The sequence below is a fragment of the Hyla sarda genome, unplaced genomic scaffold (assembly GCF_029499605.1).
Source record: "Hyla sarda isolate aHylSar1 unplaced genomic scaffold, aHylSar1.hap1 scaffold_849, whole genome shotgun sequence".
NCBI lineage: Eukaryota > Metazoa > Chordata > Amphibia > Anura > Hylidae > Hyla > Hyla sarda.
In genome coordinates this window covers 33,494-54,864 of record NW_026610876.1, presented here as the reverse complement: position 1 = coordinate 54,864, position 21,371 = coordinate 33,494, and the positions used below count along the sequence as shown (strand labels likewise).

Genomic DNA, 21,371 nt, shown 5'->3' with positions numbered 1-21,371 from the left:
TTCTTCATAAGCATTAATCTTATTTTGTCAATTAGGAACATTCAGCACCCACCCGCTATCAAGGCAGCTGCCTATCATGTCATGCCCTACCTGCACAGGTGTGCTGGCTACTCAAATGATCCAATTAAGGAGGCCATTTAGTCAGCAGCAGCAGAAGTCCTGTGCCTGGACGCTCCAACAGCGGCCAGACACAAGCAGAAGCAGCAGAAGCAGCAGCAGCACCACCTTTTGTTTTTTGGCTGCAGCAGCAGCAGCAGCAGCAGCAGCAAGGCCCACAGGGCTGGCTAGCTGGCTAGCCAGCAAGCAGGTAGCAATGAAAGTAGGAATCTTTCTTTTTAACCCTGTAAGGGGGTGGTGCACTGTACCCGAAGATACTGCCATATCGGGTCAATGCATAGGGCGACGGAAGCAAGCTTCGAAATCGGCCCCCGTTCTCAAAAATCCATTTAATATATGGTCCCCAGATAGGGGACGTATCAGATATTAAACTGATAAGAACAGATACTACACTTGATCTTAGCCAAAAGGCCGAGAAGCGATAACCGTGAAAGGGGCGGGCCCAACAAGGTCCCCTTCATGGGCACTATCACTGCTTGCTGTCAGGGAGGCTGCCAGACAATTTTCCATGCACACTCTGGGCTGGGGGGCAGTCAACCACCAGTACACACAGCAGAACCTAAACCCATACCATTATTGCTAAGCAGCAAGACAGGGGCCCATTGCACTCCCACGGGGCCTTTTTAAATGCAATCCATAACCCGGATTTGCCAGGAACCCTTCTTACTCCTCCTACTTGCATGTGACACTGGGCTTAGGATCTGCATAGGAAACACACACACAAGCACACACCTACCTTTGTTGCCTGCAGATGCCTCCTTGGCTGTCCCCAAACGGTATCAAACCAACACCCACGGGAAGCTGTAAGCATAGAGGACATGCCTGCACCCCATTGGACTTACCTGTGTGGGTTAAATCCGGGTTATTTGACAACCTATGGCGGTGATGGTTCTGCTCAGGCAGAGCAGTGCTGATGCTCCTCATAAAGCTGTCGCTGCTGTGAAGGTTCTAGGTGACATCACAATCCCTATGGTTACATACACAACAAAGCTGGGTTGTTGTTGTTTACACTCTGCAAGGCCTGTGGAAGTGAGTGACATCATAGCACTGTAGTTCTGAGGGTTCTAGATGGATGCAACAATCTCCTGTTGCTTCTATGAAGGCCATAATAGACGACATCACCAAACAGCTCCATAGTCACATACACAGCAAAGGAGAGATGTTGTTTACACCTAGTGATGTCAGTGGTATTGAGTGACATCACAGCACAGTGCTAAGGCTCCTGGGCCTGGACACAGCAGCGGCTGCAATATCTCAACGGAGAATACGTTTATATATATGTGTGTGTGTGCGCGTATATATATATATATATATATATATATATATATATATATATATATATTTCTCCGCCGAAATCACTTTTAAACCCATTTCCACCTTTTTTTCCCTTCTCTTCCTCTTACTTTTTTTTCACGTTTTTTTACGTTTTTCTCCTTTTCGCCTCTTTTCTGGGCGTATTATTCTTCTTTTTCTTCTTTTTTTTCGTCTAATGCATACCCCATCAGTGCAGCAATGCTTATTCAATACCGCCAGCAGATGGAGACACTGGGGGATAATTAATTTTCTAAGGATTTATACTGATTTTTCCTGTCTGAATTTGTCGCACAGAAAGTTGCAGGCCAAATATGTGTGACATTTCTGCGACTTTAGCTTCTAGAGCATTTTTACAACATTATACATAGGTGCTGAATACATAAAAAGCGACTGTTCAGCGACAGACAAGTCGCATCGGCTGAAAGTAGGCCAGAATGTCAGTCCATGTTGGAGCAGGTTTAGATACAGTCTAAAGCATAGATCTCAAAGTCTGTGCACAGAATTTAGCAAGGGCCTCGCACCTTCTGATGCATCAGGTAGGTGCACTATAGCATAGCCTAACCCTCTGTACTTTGGTCTATATTGATGCGGGACATAGACAGCCAGCTGATGACCAATCCATTAGTGCAATGGATGGCTGGAAGCATTTGTCTTTGCCTTTGCAATACCACAGAAGCAATGCATGGTCAATGTACAGCAATGACACACCTGTGTGAACAGCCAGGAGACCCCCCCATGTTATGTTACATAGTTACATAGTTAGTACGGTCGAAAAAAGACATATGTCCATCGAGTTCAACCAGGGAATTAAGGGGTAGGGGTGTGGCGCGATATTGGGGAAGGGATGAGATTTTATATTTCTTCATAAGCATTAATCTTATTTTGTCAATTAGGAACATTCAGCACCCACCCGCTATCAAGGCAGCTGCCTATCATGTCATGCCCTACCTGCACAGGTGTGCTGGCTACTCAAATGATCCAATTAAGGAGGCCATTTAGTCAGCAGCAGCAGAAGTCCTGTGCCTGGACGCTCCAACAGCGGCCAGACACAAGCAGAAGCAGCAGAAGCAGCAGCAGCACCACCTTTTGTTTTTTGGCTGCAGCAGCAGCAGCAGCAGCAGCAAGGCCCACAGGGCTGGCTAGCTGGCTAGCCAGCAAGCAGGTAGCAATGAAAGTAGGAATCTTTCTTTTTAACCCTGTAAGGGGGTGGTGCACTGTACCCGAAGATACTGCCATATCGGGTCAATGCATAGGGCGACGGAAGCAAGCTTCGAAATCGGCCCCCGTTCTCAAAAATCCATTTAATATATGGTCCCCAGATAGGGGACGTATCAGATATTAAACTGATAAGAACAGATACTACACTTGATCTTAGCCAAAAGGCCGAGAAGCGATAACCGTGAAAGGGGCGGGCCCAACAAGGTCCCCTTCATGGGCACTATCACTGCTTGCTGTCAGGGAGGCTGCCAGACAATTTTCCATGCACACTCTGGGCTGGGGGGCAGTCAACCACCAGTACACACAGCAGAACCTAAACCCATACCATTATTGCTAAGCAGCAAGACAGGGGCCCATTGCACTCCCACGGGGCCTTTTTAAATGCAATCCATAACCCGGATTTGCCAGGAACCCTTCTTACTCCTCCTACTTGCATGTGACACTGGGCTTAGGATCTGCATAGGAAACACACACACAAGCACACACCTACCTTTGTTGCCTGCAGATGCCTCCTTGGCTGTCCCCAAACGGTATCAAACCAACACCCACGGGAAGCTGTAAGCATAGAGGACATGCCTGCACCCCATTGGACTTACCTGTGTGGGTTAAATCCGGGTTATTTGACAACCTATGGCGGTGATGGTTCTGCTCAGGCAGAGCAGTGCTGATGCTCCTCATAAAGCTGTCGCTGCTGTGAAGGTTCTAGGTGACATCACAATCCCTATGGTTACATACACAACAAAGCTGGGTTGTTGTTGTTTACACTCTGCAAGGCCTGTGGAAGTGAGTGACATCATAGCACTGTAGTTCTGAGGGTTCTAGATGGATGCAACAATCTCCTGTTGCTTCTATGAAGGCCATAATAGACGACATCACCAAACAGCTCCATAGTCACATACACAGCAAAGGAGAGATGTTGTTTACACCTAGTGATGTCAGTGGTATTGAGTGACATCACAGCACAGTGCTAAGGCTCCTGGGCCTGGACACAGCAGCGGCTGCAATATCTCAACGGAGAATACGTTTATATATATGTGTGTGTGTGCGCGTATATATATATATATATATATATATATATATATATATATATATATTTCTCCGCCGAAATCACTTTTAAACCCATTTCCACCTTTTTTTCCCTTCTCTTCCTCTTACTTTTTTTTCACGTTTTTTTACGTTTTTCTCCTTTTCGCCTCTTTTCTGGGCGTATTATTCTTCTTTTTCTTCTTTTTTTTTGTCTAATGCATACCCCATCAGTGCAGCAATGCTTATTCAATACCGCCAGCAGATGGAGACACTGGGGGATAATTTTCTAAGGATTTATACTGATTTTTCCTGTCTGAATTTGTCGCACAGAAAGTTGCAGGCCAAATATGTGTGACATTTCTGCGACTTTAGCTTCTAGAGCATTTTTACAACATTATACATAGGTGCTGAATACATAAAAAGCGACTGTTCAGCGACAGACAAGTCGCATCGGCTGAAAGTAGGCCAGAATGTCAGTCCATGTTGGAGCAGGTTTAGATACAGTCTAAAGCATAGATCTCAAAGTCTGTGCACAGAATTTAGCAAGGGCCTCGCACCTTCTGATGCATCAGGTAGGTGCACTATAGCATAGCCTAACCCTCTGTACTTTGGTCTATATTGATGCGGGACATAGACAGCCAGCTGATGACCAATCCATTAGTGCAATGGATGGCTGGAAGCATTTGTCTTTGCCTTTGCAATACCACAGAAGCAATGCATGGTCAATGTACAGCAATGACACACCTGTGTGAACAGCCAGGAGACCCCCCCATGTTATGTTACATAGTTACATAGTTAGTACGGTCGAAAAAAGACATATGTCCATCAAGTTCAACCAGGGAATTAAGGGGTAGGGGTGTGGCGCGATATTGGGGAAGGGATGAGATTTTATATTTCTTCATAAGCATTAATCTTATTTTGTCAATTAGGAACATTCAGCACCCACCCGCTATCAAGGCAGCTGCCTATCATGTCATGCCCTACCTGCACAGGTGTGCTGGCTACTCAAATGATCCAATTAAGGAGGCCATTTAGTCAGCAGCAGCAGAAGTCCTGTGCCTGGACGCTCCAACAGCGGCCAGACACAAGCAGAAGCAGCAGAAGCAGCAGAAGCAGCAGCAGCACCACCTTTTGTTTTTTGGCTGCAGCAGCAGCAGCAGCAGCAGCAAGGCCCACAGGGCTGGCTAGCTGGCTAGCCAGCAAGCAGGTAGCAATGAAAGTAGGAATCTTTCTTTTTAACCCTGTAAGGGGGTGGTGCACTGTAACCCGAAGATACTGCCATATCGGGTCAATGCATAGGGCGACGGAAGCAAGCTTCGAAATCGGCCCCCGTTCTCAAAAATCCATTTAATATATGGTCCCCAGATAGGGGACGTATCAGATATTAAACTGATAAGAACAGATACTACACTTGATCTTAGCCAAAAGGCCGAGAAGCGATAACCGTGAAAGGGGCGGGCCCAACAAGGTCCCCTTCATGGGCACTATCACTGCTTGCTGTCAGGGAGGCTGCCAGACAATTTTCCATGCACACTCTGGGCTGGGGGGCAGTCAACCACCAGTACACACAGCAGAACCTAAACCCATACCATTATTGCTAAGCAGCAAGACAGGGGCCCATTGCACTCCCACGGGGCCTTTTTAAATGCAATCCATAACCCGGATTTGCCAGGAACCCTTCTTACTCCTCCTACTTGCATGTGACACTGGGCTTAGGATCTGCATAGGAAACACACACACAAGCACACACCTACCTTTGTTGCCTGCAGATGCCTCCTTGGCTGTCCCCAAACGGTATCAAACCAACACCCACGGGAAGCTGTAAGCATAGAGGACATGCCTGCACCCCATTGGACTTACCTGTGTGGGTTAAATCCGGGTTATTTGACAACCTATGGCGGTGATGGTTCTGCTCAGGCAGAGCAGTGCTGATGCTCCTCATAAAGCTGTCGCTGCTGTGAAGGTTCTAGGTGACATCACAATCCCTATGGTTACATACACAACAAAGCTGGGTTGTTGTTGTTTACACTCTGCAAGGCCTGTGGAAGTGAGTGACATCATAGCACTGTAGTTCTGAGGGTTCTAGATGGATGCAACAATCTCCTGTTGCTTCTATGAAGGCCATAATAGACGACATCACCAAACAGCTCCATAGTCACATACACAGCAAAGGAGAGATGTTGTTTACACCTAGTGATGTCAGTGGTATTGAGTGACATCACAGCACAGTGCTAAGGCTCCTGGGCCTGGACACAGCAGCGGCTGCAATATCTCAACGGAGAATACGTTTATATATATGTGTGTGTGTGCGCGTATATATATATATATATATATATATATATATATATATATATATTTCTCCGCCGAAATCACTTTTAAACCCATTTCCACCTTTTTTTCCCTTCTCTTCCTCTTACTTTTTTTTCACGTTTTTTTACGTTTTTCTCCTTTTCGCCTCTTTTCTGGGCGTATTATTCTTCTTTTTCTTCTTTTTTTCGTCTAATGCATACCCCATCAGTGCAGCAATGCTTATTCAATACCGCCAGCAGATGGAGACACTGGGGGATCATTTTCTAAGGATTTATACTGATTTTTCCTGTCTGAATTTGTCGCACAGAAAGTTGCAGGCCAAATATGTGTGACATTTCTGCGACTTTAGCTTCTAGAGCATTTTTACAACATTATACATAGGTGCTGAATACATAAAAAGCGACTGTTCAGCGACAGACAAGTCGCATCGGCTGAAAGTAGGCCAGAATGTCAGTCCATGTTGGAGCAGGTTTAGATACAGTCTAAAGCATAGATCTCAAAGTCTGTGCACAGAATTTAGCAAGGGCCTCGCACCTTCTGATGCATCAGGTAGGTGCACTATAGCATAGCCTAACCCTCTGTACTTTGGTCTATATTGATGCGGGACATAGACAGCCAGCTGATGACCAATCCATTAGTGCAATGGATGGCTGGAAGCATTTGTCTTTGCCTTGCAATACCACAGAAGCAATGCATGGTCAATGTACAGCAATGACACACCTGTGTGAACAGCCAGGAGACCCCCCCATGTTATGTTACATAGTTACATAGTTAGTACGGTCGAAAAAAGACATATGTCCATCAAGTTCAACCAGGGAATTAAGGGGTAGGGGTGTGGCGCGATATTGGGGAAGGGATGAGATTTTATATTTCTTCATAAGCATTAATCTTATTTTGTCAATTAGGAACATTCAGCACCCACCCGCTATCAAGGCAGCTGCCTATCATGTCATGCCCTACCTGCACAGGTGTGCTGGCTACTCAAATGATCCAATTAAGGAGGCCATTTAGTCAGCAGCAGCAGAAGTCCTGTGCCTGGACGCTCCAACAGCGGCCAGACACAAGCAGAAGCAGCAGAAGCAGCAGCAGCACCACCTTTTGTTTTTTGGCTGCAGCAGCAGCAGCAGCAGCAGCAAGGCCCACAGGGCTGGCTAGCTGGCTAGCCAGCAAGCAGGTAGCAATGAAAGTAGGAATCTTTCTTTTTAACCCTGTAAGGGGGTGGTGCACTGTACCCGAAGATACTGCCATATCGGGTCAATGCATAGGGCGACGGAAGCAAGCTTCGAAATCGGCCCCCGTTCTCAAAAATCCATTTAATATATGGTCCCCAGATAGGGGACGTATCAGATATTAAACTGATAAGAACAGATACTACACTTGATCTTAGCCAAAAGGCCGAGAAGCGATAACCGTGAAAGGGGCGGGCCCAACAAGGTCCCCTTCATGGGCACTATCACTGCTTGCTGTCAGGGAGGCTGCCAGACAATTTTCCATGCACACTCTGGGCTGGGGGGCAGTCAACCACCAGTACACACAGCAGAACCTAAACCCATACCATTATTGCTAAGCAGCAAGACAGGGGCCCATTGCACTCCCACGGGGCCTTTTTAAATGCAATCCATAACCCGGATTTGCCAGGAACCCTTCTTACTCCTCCTACTTGCATGTGACACTGGGCTTAGGATCTGCATAGGAAACACACACACAAGCACACACCTACCTTTGTTGCCTGCAGATGCCTCCTTGGCTGTCCCCAAACGGTATCAAACCAACACCCACGGGAAGCTGTAAGCATAGAGGACATGCCTGCACCCCATTGGACTTACCTGTGTGGGTTAAATCCGGGTTATTTGACAACCTATGGCGGTGATGGTTCTGCTCAGGCAGAGCAGTGCTGATGCTCCTCATAAAGCTGTCGCTGCTGTGAAGGTTCTAGGTGACATCACAATCCCTATGGTTACATACACAACAAAGCTGGGTTGTTGTTGTTTACACTCTGCAAGGCCTGTGGAAGTGAGTGACATCATAGCACTGTAGTTCTGAGGGTTCTAGATGGATGCAACAATCTCCTGTTGCTTCTATGAAGGCCATAATAGACGACATCACCAAACAGCTCCATAGTCACATACACAGCAAAGGAGAGATGTTGTTTACACCTAGTGATGTCAGTGGTATTGAGTGACATCACAGCACAGTGCTAAGGCTCCTGGGCCTGGACACAGCAGCGGCTGCAATATCTCAACGGAGAATACGTTTATATATATGTGTGTGTGTGCGCGTATATATATATATATATATATATATATATATATATATATATATATTTCTCCGCCGAAATCACTTTTAAACCCATTTCCACCTTTTTTTCCCTTCTCTTCCTCTTACTTTTTTTTCACGTTTTTTTACGTTTTTCTCCTTTTCGCCTCTTTTCTGGGCGTATTATTCTTCTTTTTCTTCTTTTTTTTCGTCTAATGCATACCCCATCAGTGCAGCAATGCTTATTCAATACCGCCAGCAGATGGAGACACTGGGGGATAATTTTCTAAAGATTTATACTGATTTTTCCTGTCTGAATTTGTCGCACAGAAAGTTGCAGGCCAAATATGTGTGACATTTCTGCGACTTTAGCTTCTAGAGCATTTTTACAACATTATACATAGGTGCTGAATACATAAAAAGCGACTGTTCAGCGACAGACAAGTCGCATCGGCTGAAAGTAGGCCAGAATGTCAGTCCATGTTGGAGCAGGTTTAGATACAGTCTAAAGCATAGATCTCAAAGTCTGTGCACAGAATTTAGCAAGGGCCTCGCACCTTCTGATGCATCAGGTAGGTGCACTATAGCATAGCCTAACCCTCTGTACTTTGGTCTATATTGATGCGGGACATAGACAGCCAGCTGATGACCAATCCATTAGTGCAATGGATGGCTGGAAGCATTTGTCTTTGCCTTTGCAATACCACAGAAGCAATGCATGGTCAATGTACAGCAATGACACACCTGTGTGAACAGCCAGGAGACCCCCCCATGTTATGTTACATAGTTACATAGTTAGTACGGTCGAAAAAAGACATATGTCCATCAAGTTCAACCAGGGAATTAAGGGGTAGGGGTGTGGCGCGATATTGGGGAAGGGATGAGATTTTATATTTCTTCATAAGCATTAATCTTATTTTGTCAATTAGGAACATTCAGCACCCACCCGCTATCAAGGCAGCTGCCTATCATGTCATGCCCTACCTGCACAGGTGTGCTGGCTACTCAAATGATCCAATTAAGGAGGCCATTTAGTCAGCAGCAGCAGAAGTCCTGTGCCTGGACGCTCCAACAGCGGCCAGACACAAGCAGAAGCAGCAGAAGCAGCAGCAGCACCACCTTTTGTTTTTTGGCTGCAGCAGCAGCAGCAGCAGCAGCAAGGCCCACAGGGCTGGCTAGCTGGCTAGCCAGCAAGCAGGTAGCAATGAAAGTAGGAATCTTTCTTTTTAACCCTGTAAGGGGGTGGTGCACTGTACCCGAAGATACTGCCATATCGGGTCAATGCATAGGGCGACGGAAGCAAGCTTCGAAATCGGCCCCCGTTCTCAAAAATCCATTTAATATATGGTCCCCAGATAGGGGACGTATCAGATATTAAACTGATAAGAACAGATACTACACTTGATCTTAGCCAAAAGGCCGAGAAGCGATAACCGTGAAAGGGGCGGGCCCAACAAGGTCCCCTTCATGGGCACTATCACTGCTTGCTGTCAGGGAGGCTGCCAGACAATTTTCCATGCACACTCTGGGCTGGGGGGCAGTCAACCACCAGTACACACAGCAGAACCTAAACCCATACCATTATTGCTAAGCAGCAAGACAGGGGCCCATTGCACTCCCACGGGGCCTTTTTAAATGCAATCCATAACCCGGATTTGCCAGGAACCCTTCTTACTCCTCCTACTTGCATGTGACACTGGGCTTAGGATCTGCATAGGAAACACACACACAAGCACACACCTACCTTTGTTGCCTGCAGATGCCTCCTTGGCTGTCCCCAAACGGTATCAAACCAACACCCACGGGAAGCTGTAAGCATAGAGGACATGCCTGCACCCCATTGGACTTACCTGTGTGGGTTAAATCCGGGTTATTTGACAACCTATGGCGGTGATGGTTCTGCTCAGGCAGAGCAGTGCTGATGCTCCTCATAAAGCTGTCGCTGCTGTGAAGGTTCTAGGTGACATCACAATCCCTATGGTTACATACACAACAAAGCTGGGTTGTTGTTGTTTACACTCTGCAAGGCCTGTGGAAGTGAGTGACATCATAGCACTGTAGTTCTGAGGGTTCTAGATGGATGCAACAATCTCCTGTTGCTTCTATGAAGGCCATAATAGACGACATCACCAAACAGCTCCATAGTCACATACACAGCAAAGGAGAGATGTTGTTTACACCTAGTGATGTCAGTGGTATTGAGTGACATCACAGCACAGTGCTAAGGCTCCTGGGCCTGGACACAGCAGCGGCTGCAATATCTCAACGGAGAATACGTTTATATATATGTGTGTGTGTGCGCGTATATATATATATATATATATATATATATATATATATATATATATTTCTCCGCCGAAATCACTTTTAAACCCATTTCCACCTTTTTTTCCCTTCTCTTCCTCTTACTTTTTTTTCACGTTTTTTTACGTTTTTCTCCTTTTCGCCTCTTTTCTGGGCGTATTATTCTTCTTTTTCTTCTTTTTTTTCGTCTAATGCATACCCCATCAGTGCAGCAATGCTTATTCAATACCGCCAGCAGATGGAGACACTGGGGGATAATTTTCTAAGGATTTATACTGATTTTTCCTGTCTGAATTTGTCGCACAGAAAGTTGCAGGCCAAATATGTGTGACATTTCTGCGACTTTAGCTTCTAGAGCATTTTTACAACATTATACATAGGTGCTGAATACATAAAAAGCGACTGTTCAGCGACAGACAAGTCGCATCGGCTGAAAGTAGGCCAGAATGTCAGTCCATGTTGGAGCAGGTTTAGATACAGTCTAAAGCATAGATCTCAAAGTCTGTGCACAGAATTTAGCAAGGGCCTCGCACCTTCTGATGCATCAGGTAGGTGCACTATAGCATAGCCTAACCCTCTGTACTTTGGTCTATATTGATGCGGGACATAGACAGCCAGCTGATGACCAATCCATTAGTGCAATGGATGGCTGGAAGCATTTGTCTTTGCCTTTGCAATACCACAGAAGCAATGCATGGTCAATGTACAGCAATGACACACCTGTGTGAACAGCCAGGAGACCCCCCCATGTTATGTTACATAGTTACATAGTTAGTACGGTCGAAAAAAGACATATGTCCATCAAGTTCAACCAGGGAATTAAGGGGTAGGGGTGTGGCGCGATATTGGGGAAGGGATGAGATTTTATATTTCTTCATAAGCATTAATCTTATTTTGTCAATTAGGAACATTCAGCACCCACCCGCTATCAAGGCAGCTGCCTATCATGTCATGCCCTACCTGCACAGGTGTGCTGGCTACTCAAATGATCCAATTAAGGAGGCCATTTAGTCAGCAGCAGCAGAAGTCCTGTGCCTGGACGCTCCAACAGCGGCCAGACACAAGCAGAAGCAGCAGAAGCAGCAGCAGCACCACCTTTTGTTTTTTGGCTGCAGCAGCAGCAGCAGCAGCAGCAAGGCCCACAGGGCTGGCTAGCTGGCTAGCCAGCAAGCAGGTAGCAATGAAAGTAGGAATCTTTCTTTTTAACCCTGTAAGGGGGTGGTGCACTGTACTCGAAGATACTGCCATATCGGGTCAATGCATAGGGCGACGGAAGCAAGCTTCGAAATCGGCCCCCGTTCTCAAAAATCCATTTAATATATGGTCCCCAGATAGGGGACGTATCAGATATTAAACTGATAAGAACAGATACTACACTTGATCTTAGCCAAAAGGCCGAGAAGCGATAACCGTGAAAGGGGCGGGCCCAACAAGGTCCCCTTCATGGGCACTATCACTGCTTGCTGTCAGGGAGGCTGCCAGACAATTTTCCATGCACACTCTGGGCTGGGGGGCAGTCAACCACCAGTACACACAGCAGAACCTAAACCCATACCATTATTGCTAAGCAGCAAGACAGGGGCCCATTGCACTCCCACGGGGCCTTTTTAAATGCAATCCATAACCCGGATTTGCCAGGAACCCTTCTTACTCCTCCTACTTGCATGTGACACTGGGCTTAGGATCTGCATAGGAAACACACACACAAGCACACACCTACCTTTGTTGCCTGCAGATGCCTCCTTGGCTGTCCCCAAACGGTATCAAACCAACACCCACGGGAAGCTGTAAGCATAGAGGACATGCCTGCACCCCATTGGACTTACCTGTGTGGGTTAAATCCGGGTTATTTGACAACCTATGGCGGTGATGGTTCTGCTCAGGCAGAGCAGTGCTGATGCTCCTCATAAAGCTGTCGCTGCTGTGAAGGTTCTAGGTGACATCACAATCCCTATGGTTACATACACAACAAAGCTGGGTTGTTGTTGTTTACACTCTGCAAGGCCTGTGGAAGTGAGTGACATCATAGCACTGTAGTTCTGAGGGTTCTAGATGGATGCAACAATCTCCTGTTGCTTCTATGAAGGCCATAATAGACGACATCACCAAACAGCTCCATAGTCACATACACAGCAAAGGAGAGATGTTGTTTACACCTAGTGATGTCAGTGGTATTGAGTGACATCACAGCACAGTGCTAAGGCTCCTGGGCCTGGACACAGCAGCGGCTGCAATATCTCAACGGAGAATACGTTTATATATATGTGTGTGTGTGCGCGTATATATATATATATATATATATATATATATATATATATATTTCTCCGCCGAAATCACTTTTAAACCCATTTCCACCTTTTTTTCCCTTCTCTTCCTCTTACTTTTTTTTCACGTTTTTTTACGTTTTTCTCCTTTTCGCCTCTTTTCTGGGCGTATTATTCTTCTTTTTCTTCTTTTTTTTCGTCTAATGCATACCCCATCAGTGCAGCAATGCTTATTCAATACCGCCAGCAGATGGAGACACTGGGGGATAATTTTCTAAGGATTTATACTGATTTTTCCTGTCTGAATTTGTCGCACAGAAAGTTGCAGGCCAAATATGTGTGACATTTCTGCGACTTTAGCTTCTAGAGCATTTTTACAACATTATACATAGGTGCTGAATACATAAAAAGCGACTGTTCAGCGACAGACAAGTCGCATCGGCTGAAAGTAGGCCAGAATGTCAGTCCATGTTGGAGCAGGTTTAGATACAGTCTAAAGCATAGATCTCAAAGTCTGTGCACAGAATTTAGCAAGGGCCTCGCACCTTCTGATGCATCAGGTAGGTGCACTATAGCATAGCCTAACCCTCTGTACTTTGGTCTATATTGATGCGGGACATAGACAGCCAGCTGATGACCAATCCATTAGTGCAATGGATGGCTGGAAGCATTTGTCTTTGCCTTTGCAATACCACAGAAGCAATGCATGGTCAATGTACAGCAATGACACACCTGTGTGAACAGCCAGGAGACCCCCCCATGTTATGTTACATAGTTACATAGTTAGTACGGTCGAAAAAAGACATATGTCCATCAAGTTCAACCAGGGAATTAAGGGGTAGGGGTGTGGCGCGATATTGGGGAAGGGATGAGATTTTATATTTCTTCATAAGCATTAATCTTATTTTGTCAATTAGGAACATTCAGCACCCACCCGCTATCAAGGCAGCTGCCTATCATGTCATGCCCTACCTGCACAGGTGTGCTGGCTACTCAAATGATCCAATTAAGGAGGCCATTTAGTCAGCAGCAGCAGAAGTCCTGTGCCTGGACGCTCCAACAGCGGCCAGACACAAGCAGAAGCAGCAGAAGCAGCAGCAGCACCACCTTTTGTTTTTTGGCTGCAGCAGCAGCAGCAGCAGCAGCAAGGCCCACAGGGCTGGCTAGCTGGCTAGCCAGCAAGCAGGTAGCAATGAAAGTAGGAATCTTTCTTTTTAACCCTGTAAGGGGGTGGTGCACTGTACCCGAAGATACTGCCATATCGGGTCAATGCATAGGGCGACGGAAGCAAGCTTCGAAATCGGCCCCCGTTCTCAAAAATCCATTTAATATATGGTCCCCAGATAGGGGACGTATCAGATATTAAACTGATAAGAACAGATTTTTTTTTTTTAATCTAAAGCCGAGGAACGTGCTTTCGATTCACCCAAAGTGCAAGAAAAAGTGCAAACGTGTTACACTAAAAAAACGTGCACAAAGGATGCGGTCTATCGCAAGCCCTTCTCCGATAGGAGAGAGGCCCCCCAACAAACCTTACCCTTCGCCTCCGGACCAAAAGGTACCTGCGAGGTTCCAGGTTCGATGTCCCTTTTCGCCGAAGCTACTAGGGGACCACAAATGCTCCCGGCATCCCCCTTGGCGTTAGCCAAGGTATCTGCCCGCAGAGCCGATTACGGTAGGTACCCTGCCAAAGCAGGAGTACCCGGGGTGTTTGCAGGGAGGTGCGGAACCTAATGGCCACACACACCTCCCCTAGACCACCAGGAGGGACACCCAGAAGGGCTACCGCATCCTGACCAATCCTGTGAACACACAACACGCAAAAAGTGACACAGTGAGACAAAAAAGAAATAAATAAGTGAATGTGTGCAGATATACTGCCCGGACATCCGGCCGGATCTATAAAAATTTCTCTGATCCTAGCCAGAAGGCCGGGAATCAAGAGGTGAGTGCCACAAGGTGAAGAGATTATGGTGCCCGTGCTTCAACTCAGTGAGTCTATTCTCCCAGTGAGTTTCGGCACCTCGGGGTCACCACTCCCCGAGGCACAAAAGTACCTCGGCTCTAGACCCTCTCAGCCTCATGGCGAGACCCTGAGGGAACAGGTCACATCGGGGCAGCCGTCGAGCTGATTCCTCAGAACCAGCCCCGGAAAGCCCTGGTACACCTGCATCCTACATGCAGCACCCATCCCCACCAGCATGAAAACTGATAAGAACAGATACTACACTTGATCTTAGCCAAAAGGCCGAGAAGCGATAACCGTGAAAGGGGCGGGCCCAACAAGGTCCCCTTCATGGGCACTATCACTGCTTGCTGTCAGGGAGGCTGCCAGACAATTTTCCATGCACACTCTGGGCTGGGGGGCAGTCAACCACCAGTACACACAGCAGAACCTAAACCCATACCATTATTGCTAAGCAGCAAGACAGGGGCCCATTGCACTCCCACGGGGCCTTTTTAAATGCAATCCATAACCCGGATTTGCCAGGAACCCTTCTTACTCCTCCTACTTGCATGTGACACTGGGCTTAGGATCTGCATAGGAAACACACACACAAGCACACACCTACCTTTGTTGCCTGCAGATGCCTCCTTGGCTGTCCCCAAACGGTATCAAACCAACACCCACGGGAAGCTGTAAGCATAGAGGACATGCCTGCACCCCATTGGACTTACCTGTGTGGGTTAAATCCGGGTTATTTGACAACCTATGGCGGTGATGGTTCTGCTCAGGCAGAGCAGTGCTGATGCTCCTCATAAAGCTGTCGCTGCTGTGAAGGTTCTAGGTGACATCACAATCCCTATGGTTACATACACAACAAAGCTGGGTTGTTGTTGTTTACACTCTGCAAGGCCTGTGGAAGTGAGTGACATCATAGCACTGTAGTTCTGAGGGTTCTAGATGGATGCAACAATCTCCTGTTGCTTCTATGAAGGCCATAATAGACGACATCACCAAACAGCTCCATAGTCACATACACAGCAAAGGAGAGATGTTGTTTACACCTAGTGATGTCAGTGGTATTGAGTGACATCACAGCACAGTGCTAAGGCTCCTGGGCCTGGACACAGCAGCGGCTGCAATATCTCAACGGAGAATACGTTTATATATATGTGTGTGTGTGCGCGTATATATATATATATATATATATATATATATATATATATATATATTTCTCCGCCGAAATCACTTTTAAACCCATTTCCACCTTTTTTTCCCTTCTCTTCCTCTTACTTTTTTTTCACGTTTTTTTACGTTTTTCTCCTTTTCGCCTCTTTTCTGGGCGTATTATTCTTCTTTTTCTTCTTTTTTTTCGTCTAATGCATACCCCATCAGTGCAGCAATGCTTATTCAATACCGCCAGCAGATGGAGACACTGGGGGATAATTTTCTAAGGATTTATACTGATTTTTCCTGTCTGAATTTGTCGCACAGAAAGTTGCAGGCCAAATATGTGTGACATTTCTGCGACTTTAGCTTCTAGAGCATTTTTACAACATTATACATAGGTGCTGAATACATAAAAAGCGACTGTTCAGCGACAGACAAGTCGCATCGGCTGAAAGTAGGCCAGAATGTCAGTCCATGTTGGAGCAGGTTTAGATACAGTCTAAAGCATAGATCTCAAAGTCTGTGCACAGAATTTAGCAAGGGCCTCGCACCTTCTGATGCATCAGGTAGGTGCACTATAGCATAGCCTAACCCTCTGTACTTTGGTCTATATTGATGCGGGACATAGACAGCCAGCTGATGACCAATCCATTAGTGCAATGGATGGCTGGAAGCATTTGTCTTTGCCTTTGCAATACCACAGAAGCAATGCATGGTCAATGTACAGCAATGACACACCTGTGTGAACAGCCAGGAGACCCCCCCATGTTATGTTACATAGTTACATAGTTAGTACGGTCGAAAAAAGACATATGTCCATCAAGTTCAACCAGGGAATTAAGGGGTAGGGGTGTGGCGCGATATTGGGGAAGGGATGAGATTTTATATTTCTTCATAAGCATTAATCTTATTTTGTCAATTAGGAACATTCAGCACCCACCCGCTATCAAGGCAGCTGCCTATCATGTCATGCCCTACCTGCACAGGTGTGCTGGCTACTCAAATGATCCAATTAAGGAGGCCATTTAGTCAGCAGCAGCAGAAGTCCTGTGCCTGGACGCTCCAACAGCGGCCAGACACAAGCAGAAGCAGCAGAAGCAGCAGCAGCACCACCTTTTGTTTTTTGGCTGCAGCAGCAGCAGCAGCAGCAGCAAGGCCCACAGGGCTGGCTAGCTGGCTAGCCAGCAAGCAGGTAGCAATGAAAGTAGGAATCTTTCTTTTTAACCCTGTAAGGGGGTGGTGCACTGTACCCGAAGATACTGCCATATCGGGTCAATGCATAGGGCGACGGAAGCAAGCTTCGAAATCGGCCCCCGTTCTCAAAAATCCATTTAATATATGGTCCCCAGATAGGGGACGTATCAGATATTAAACTGATAAGAACAGATACTACACTTGATCTTAGCCAAAAGGCCGAGAAGCGATAACCGTGAAAGGGGCGGGCCCAACAAGGTCCCCTTCATGGGCACTATCACTGCTTGCTGTCAGGGAGGCTGCCAGACAATTTTCCATGCACACTCTGGGCTGGGGGGCAGTCAACCACCAGTACACACAGCAGAACCTAAACCCATACCATTATTGCTAAGCAGCAAGACAGGGGCCCATTGCACTCCCACGGGGCCTTTTTAAATGCAATCCATAACCCGGATTTGCCAGGAACCCTTCTTACTCCTCCTACTTGCATGTGACACTGGGCTTAGGATCTGCATAGGAAACACACACACAAGCACACACCTACCTTTGTTGCCTGCAGATGCCTCCTTGGCTGTCCCCAAACGGTATCAAACCAACACCCACGGGAAGCTGTAAGCATAGAGGACATGCCTGCACCCCATTGGACTTACCTGTGTGGGTTAAATCCGGGTTATTTGACAACCTATGGCGGTGATGGTTCTGCTCAGGCAGAGCAGTGCTGATGCTCCTCATAAAGCTGTCGCTGCTGTGAAGGTTCTAGGTGACATCACAATCCCTATGGTTACATACACAACAAAGCTGGGTTGTTGTTGTTTACACTCTGCAAGGCCTGTGGAAGTGAGTGACATCATAGCACTGTAGTTCTGAGGGTTCTAGATGGATGCAACAATCTCCTGTTGCTTCTATGAAGGCCATAATAGACGACATCACCAAACAGCTCCATAGTCACATACACAGCAAAGGAGAGATGTTGTTTACACCTAGTGATGTCAGTGGTATTGAGTGACATCACAGCACAGTGCTAAGGCTCCTGGGCCTGGACACAGCAGCGGCTGCAATATCTCAACGGAGAATACGTTTATATATATGTGTGTGTGTGCGCGTATATATATATATATATATATATATATATATATATATATATATATTTCTCCGCCGAAATCACTTTTAAACCCATTTCCACCTTTTTTTCCCTTCTCTTCCTCTTACTTTTTTTTCACGTTTTTTTACGTTTTTCTCCTTTTCGCCTCTTTTCTGGGCGTATTATTCTTCTTTTTCTTCTTTTTTTTCGTCTAATGCATACCCCATCAGTGCAGCAATGCTTATTCAATACCGCCAGCAGATGGAGACACTGGGGGATAATTTTCTAAGGATTTATACTGATTTTTCCTGTCTGAATTTGTCGCACAGAAAGTTGCAGGCCAAATATGTGTGACATTTCTGCGACTTTAGCTTCTAGAGCATTTTTACAACATTATACATAGGTGCTGAATACATAAAAAGCGACTGTTCAGCGACAGACAAGTCGCATCGGCTGAAAGTAGGCCAGAATGTCAGTCCATGTTGGAGCAGGTTTAGATACAGTCTAAAGCATAGATCTCAAAGTCTGTGCACAGAATTTAGCAAGGGCCTCGCACCTTCTGATGCATCAGGTAGGTGCACTATAGCATAGCCTAACCCTCTGTACTTTGGTCTATATTGATGCGGGACATAGACAGCCAGCTGATGACCAATCCATTAGTGCAATGGATGGCTGGAAGCATTTGTCTTTGCCTTTGCAATACCACAGAAGCAATGCATGGTCAATGTACAGCAATGACACACCTGTGTGAACAGCCAGGAGACCCCCCCATGTTATGTTACATAGTTACATAGTTAGTACGGTCGAAAAAAGACATATGTCCATCAAGTTCAACCAGGGAATTAAGGGGTAGGGGTGTGGCGCGATATTGGGGAAGGGATGAGATTTTATATTTCTTCATAAGCATTAATCTTATTTTGTCAATTAGGAACATTCAGCACCCACCCGCTATCAAGGCAGCTGCCTATCATGTCATGCCCTACCTGCACAGGTGTGCTGGCTACTCAAATGATCCAATTAAGGAGGCCATTTAGTCAGCAGCAGCAGAAGTCCTGTGCCTGGACGCTCCAACAGCGGCCAGACACAAGCAGAAGCAGCAGAAGCAGCAGCAGCACCACCTTTTGTTTTTTGGCTGCAGCAGCAGCAGCAGCAGCAGCAAGGCCCACAGGGCTGGCTAGCTGGCTAGCCAGCAAGCAGGTAGCAATGAAAGTAGGAATCTTTCTTTTTAACCCTGTAAGGGGGTGGTGCACTGTACCCGAAGATACTGCCATATCGGGTCAATGCATAGGGCGACGGAAGCAAGCTTCGAAATCGGCCCCCGTTCTCAAAAATCCATTTAATATATGGTCCCCAGATAGGGGACGTATCAGATATTAAACTGATAAGAACAGATTTTTTTTTTTAATCTAAAGCCGAGGAACGTGCTTTCGATTCACCCAAAGTGCAAGAAAAAGTGCAAACGTGTTACACTAAAAAAACGTGCACAAAGGATGCGGTCTATCGCAAGCCCTTCTCCGATAGGAGAGAGGCCCCCCAACAAACCTTACCCTTCGCCTCCGGACCAAAAGGTACCTGCGAGGTTCCAGGTTCGATGTCCCTTTTCGCCGAAGCTACTAGGGGACCACAAATGCTCCCGGCATCCCCCTTGGCGTTAGCCAAGGTATCTGCCCGCAGAGCCGATTACGGTAGGTACCCTGCCAAAGCAGGAGTACCCGGGGTGTTTGCAGGGAGGTGCGGAACCTAATGGCCACACACACCTCCCCTAGACCACCAGGAGGGACACCCAGAAGGGCTACCGCATCCTGACCAATCCTGTGAACACACAACACGCAAAAAGTGACACAGTGAGACAAAAAAGAAATAAATAAGTGAATGTGTGCAGATATACTGCCCGGACATCCGGCCGGATCTATAAAAATTTCTCTGATCCTAGCCAGAAGGCCGGGAATCAAGAGGTGAGTGCCACAAGGTGAAGAGATTATGGTGCCCGTGCTTCAACTCAGTGAGTCTATTCTCCCAGTGAGTTTCGGCACCTCGGGGTCACCACTCCCCGAGGCACAAAAGTACCTCGGCTCTAGACCCTCTCAGCCTCATGGCGAGACCCTGAGGGAACAGGTCACATCGGGGCAGCCGTCGAGCTGATTCCTCAGAACCAGCCCCGGAAAGCCCTGGTACACCTGCATCCTACATGCAGCACCCATCCCCACCAGCATGAAAACTGATAAGAACAGATACTACACTTGATCTTAGCCAAAAGGCCGAGAAGCGATAACCGTGAAAGGGGCGGGCCCAACAAGGTCCCCTTCATGGGCACTATCACTGCTTGCTGTCAGGGAGGCTGCCAGACAATTTTCCATGCACACTCTGGGCTGGGGGGCAGTCAACCACCAGTACACACAGCAGAACCTAAACCCATACCATTATTGCTAAGCAGCAAGACAGGGGCCCATTGCACTCCCACGGGGCCTTTTTAAATGCAATCCATAACCCGGATTTGCCAGGAACCCTTCTTACTCCTCCTACTTGCATGTGACACTGGGCTTAGGATCTGCATAGGAAACACACACACAAGCACACACCTACCTTTGTTGCCTGCAGATGCCTCCTTGGCTGTCCCCAAACGGTATCAAACCAACACCCACGGGAAGCTGTAAGCATAGAGGACATGCCTGCACCCCATTGGACTTACCTGTGTGGGTTAAATCCGGGTTATTTGACAACCTATGGCGGTGATGGTTCTGCTCAGGCAGAGCAGTGCTGATGCTCCTCATAAAGCTGTCGCTGCTGTGAAGGTTCTAGGTGACATCACAATCCCTATGGTTACATACACAACAAAGCTGGGTTGTTGTTGTTTACACTCTGCAAGGCCTGTGGAAGTGAGTGACATCATAGCACTGTAGTTCTGAGGGTTCTAGATGGATGCAACAATCTCCTGTTGCTTCTATGAAGGCCATAATAGACGACATCACCAAACAGCTCCATAGTCACATACACAGCAAAGGAGAGATGTTGTTTACACCTAGTGATGTCAGTGGTATTGAGTGACATCACAGCACAGTGCTAAGGCTCCTGGGCCTGGACACAGCAGCGGCTGCAATATCTCAACGGAGAATACGTTTATATATATGTGTGTGTGTGCGCGTATATATATATATATATATATATATATATA

The 21,371-nt window shown here is 46.7% G+C and overlaps 8 non-coding genes and 3 pseudogenes across 8 annotated transcripts; all 11 read right to left on the bottom strand.

Annotated features, from left to right (window-relative positions):
* Positions 1 to 349: 349 nt before the first annotated feature.
* Positions 350 to 540, bottom strand: LOC130347682 (U2 spliceosomal RNA). Its single transcript, XR_008885565.1, has one exon. It is a non-coding gene; the product is annotated as a U2 spliceosomal RNA (small nuclear RNA).
* Positions 541 to 2,635: 2,095 nt separating this feature from the next.
* On the bottom strand, positions 2,636 to 2,826 carry LOC130347681 (U2 spliceosomal RNA). Its single transcript, XR_008885564.1, has one exon. It is a non-coding gene; the product is annotated as a U2 spliceosomal RNA (small nuclear RNA).
* Positions 2,827 to 4,924: 2,098 nt separating this feature from the next.
* LOC130347649 (U2 spliceosomal RNA) lies at positions 4,925 to 5,116 on the bottom strand. Its single transcript, XR_008885541.1, has one exon. It is a non-coding gene; the product is annotated as a U2 spliceosomal RNA (small nuclear RNA).
* A 2,085-nt stretch (positions 5,117 to 7,201) lies between these two features.
* Positions 7,202 to 7,392, bottom strand: LOC130347680 (U2 spliceosomal RNA). The gene has a single exon (XR_008885563.1). It is a non-coding gene; the product is annotated as a U2 spliceosomal RNA (small nuclear RNA).
* Positions 7,393 to 9,481: 2,089 nt separating this feature from the next.
* On the bottom strand, positions 9,482 to 9,672 carry LOC130347679 (U2 spliceosomal RNA). The gene has a single exon (XR_008885562.1). It is a non-coding gene; the product is annotated as a U2 spliceosomal RNA (small nuclear RNA).
* Positions 9,673 to 11,761: 2,089 nt separating this feature from the next.
* LOC130347650 (U2 spliceosomal RNA) lies at positions 11,762 to 11,952 on the bottom strand. The gene has a single exon (XR_008885542.1). It is a non-coding gene; the product is annotated as a U2 spliceosomal RNA (small nuclear RNA).
* Positions 11,953 to 14,037: 2,085 nt separating this feature from the next.
* On the bottom strand, positions 14,038 to 14,216 carry LOC130347660 (U2 spliceosomal RNA; annotated as a pseudogene).
* A 743-nt stretch (positions 14,217 to 14,959) lies between these two features.
* On the bottom strand, positions 14,960 to 15,069 carry LOC130347663 (U2 spliceosomal RNA; annotated as a pseudogene).
* Positions 15,070 to 17,158: 2,089 nt separating this feature from the next.
* Positions 17,159 to 17,349, bottom strand: LOC130347677 (U2 spliceosomal RNA). The gene has a single exon (XR_008885560.1). It is a non-coding gene; the product is annotated as a U2 spliceosomal RNA (small nuclear RNA).
* A 2,089-nt stretch (positions 17,350 to 19,438) lies between these two features.
* On the bottom strand, positions 19,439 to 19,623 carry LOC130347659 (U2 spliceosomal RNA). The gene has a single exon (XR_008885550.1). It is a non-coding gene; the product is annotated as a U2 spliceosomal RNA (small nuclear RNA).
* A 736-nt stretch (positions 19,624 to 20,359) lies between these two features.
* Positions 20,360 to 20,469, bottom strand: LOC130347662 (U2 spliceosomal RNA; annotated as a pseudogene).
* Between the last annotated feature and the right edge of the window lie 902 nt (positions 20,470 to 21,371).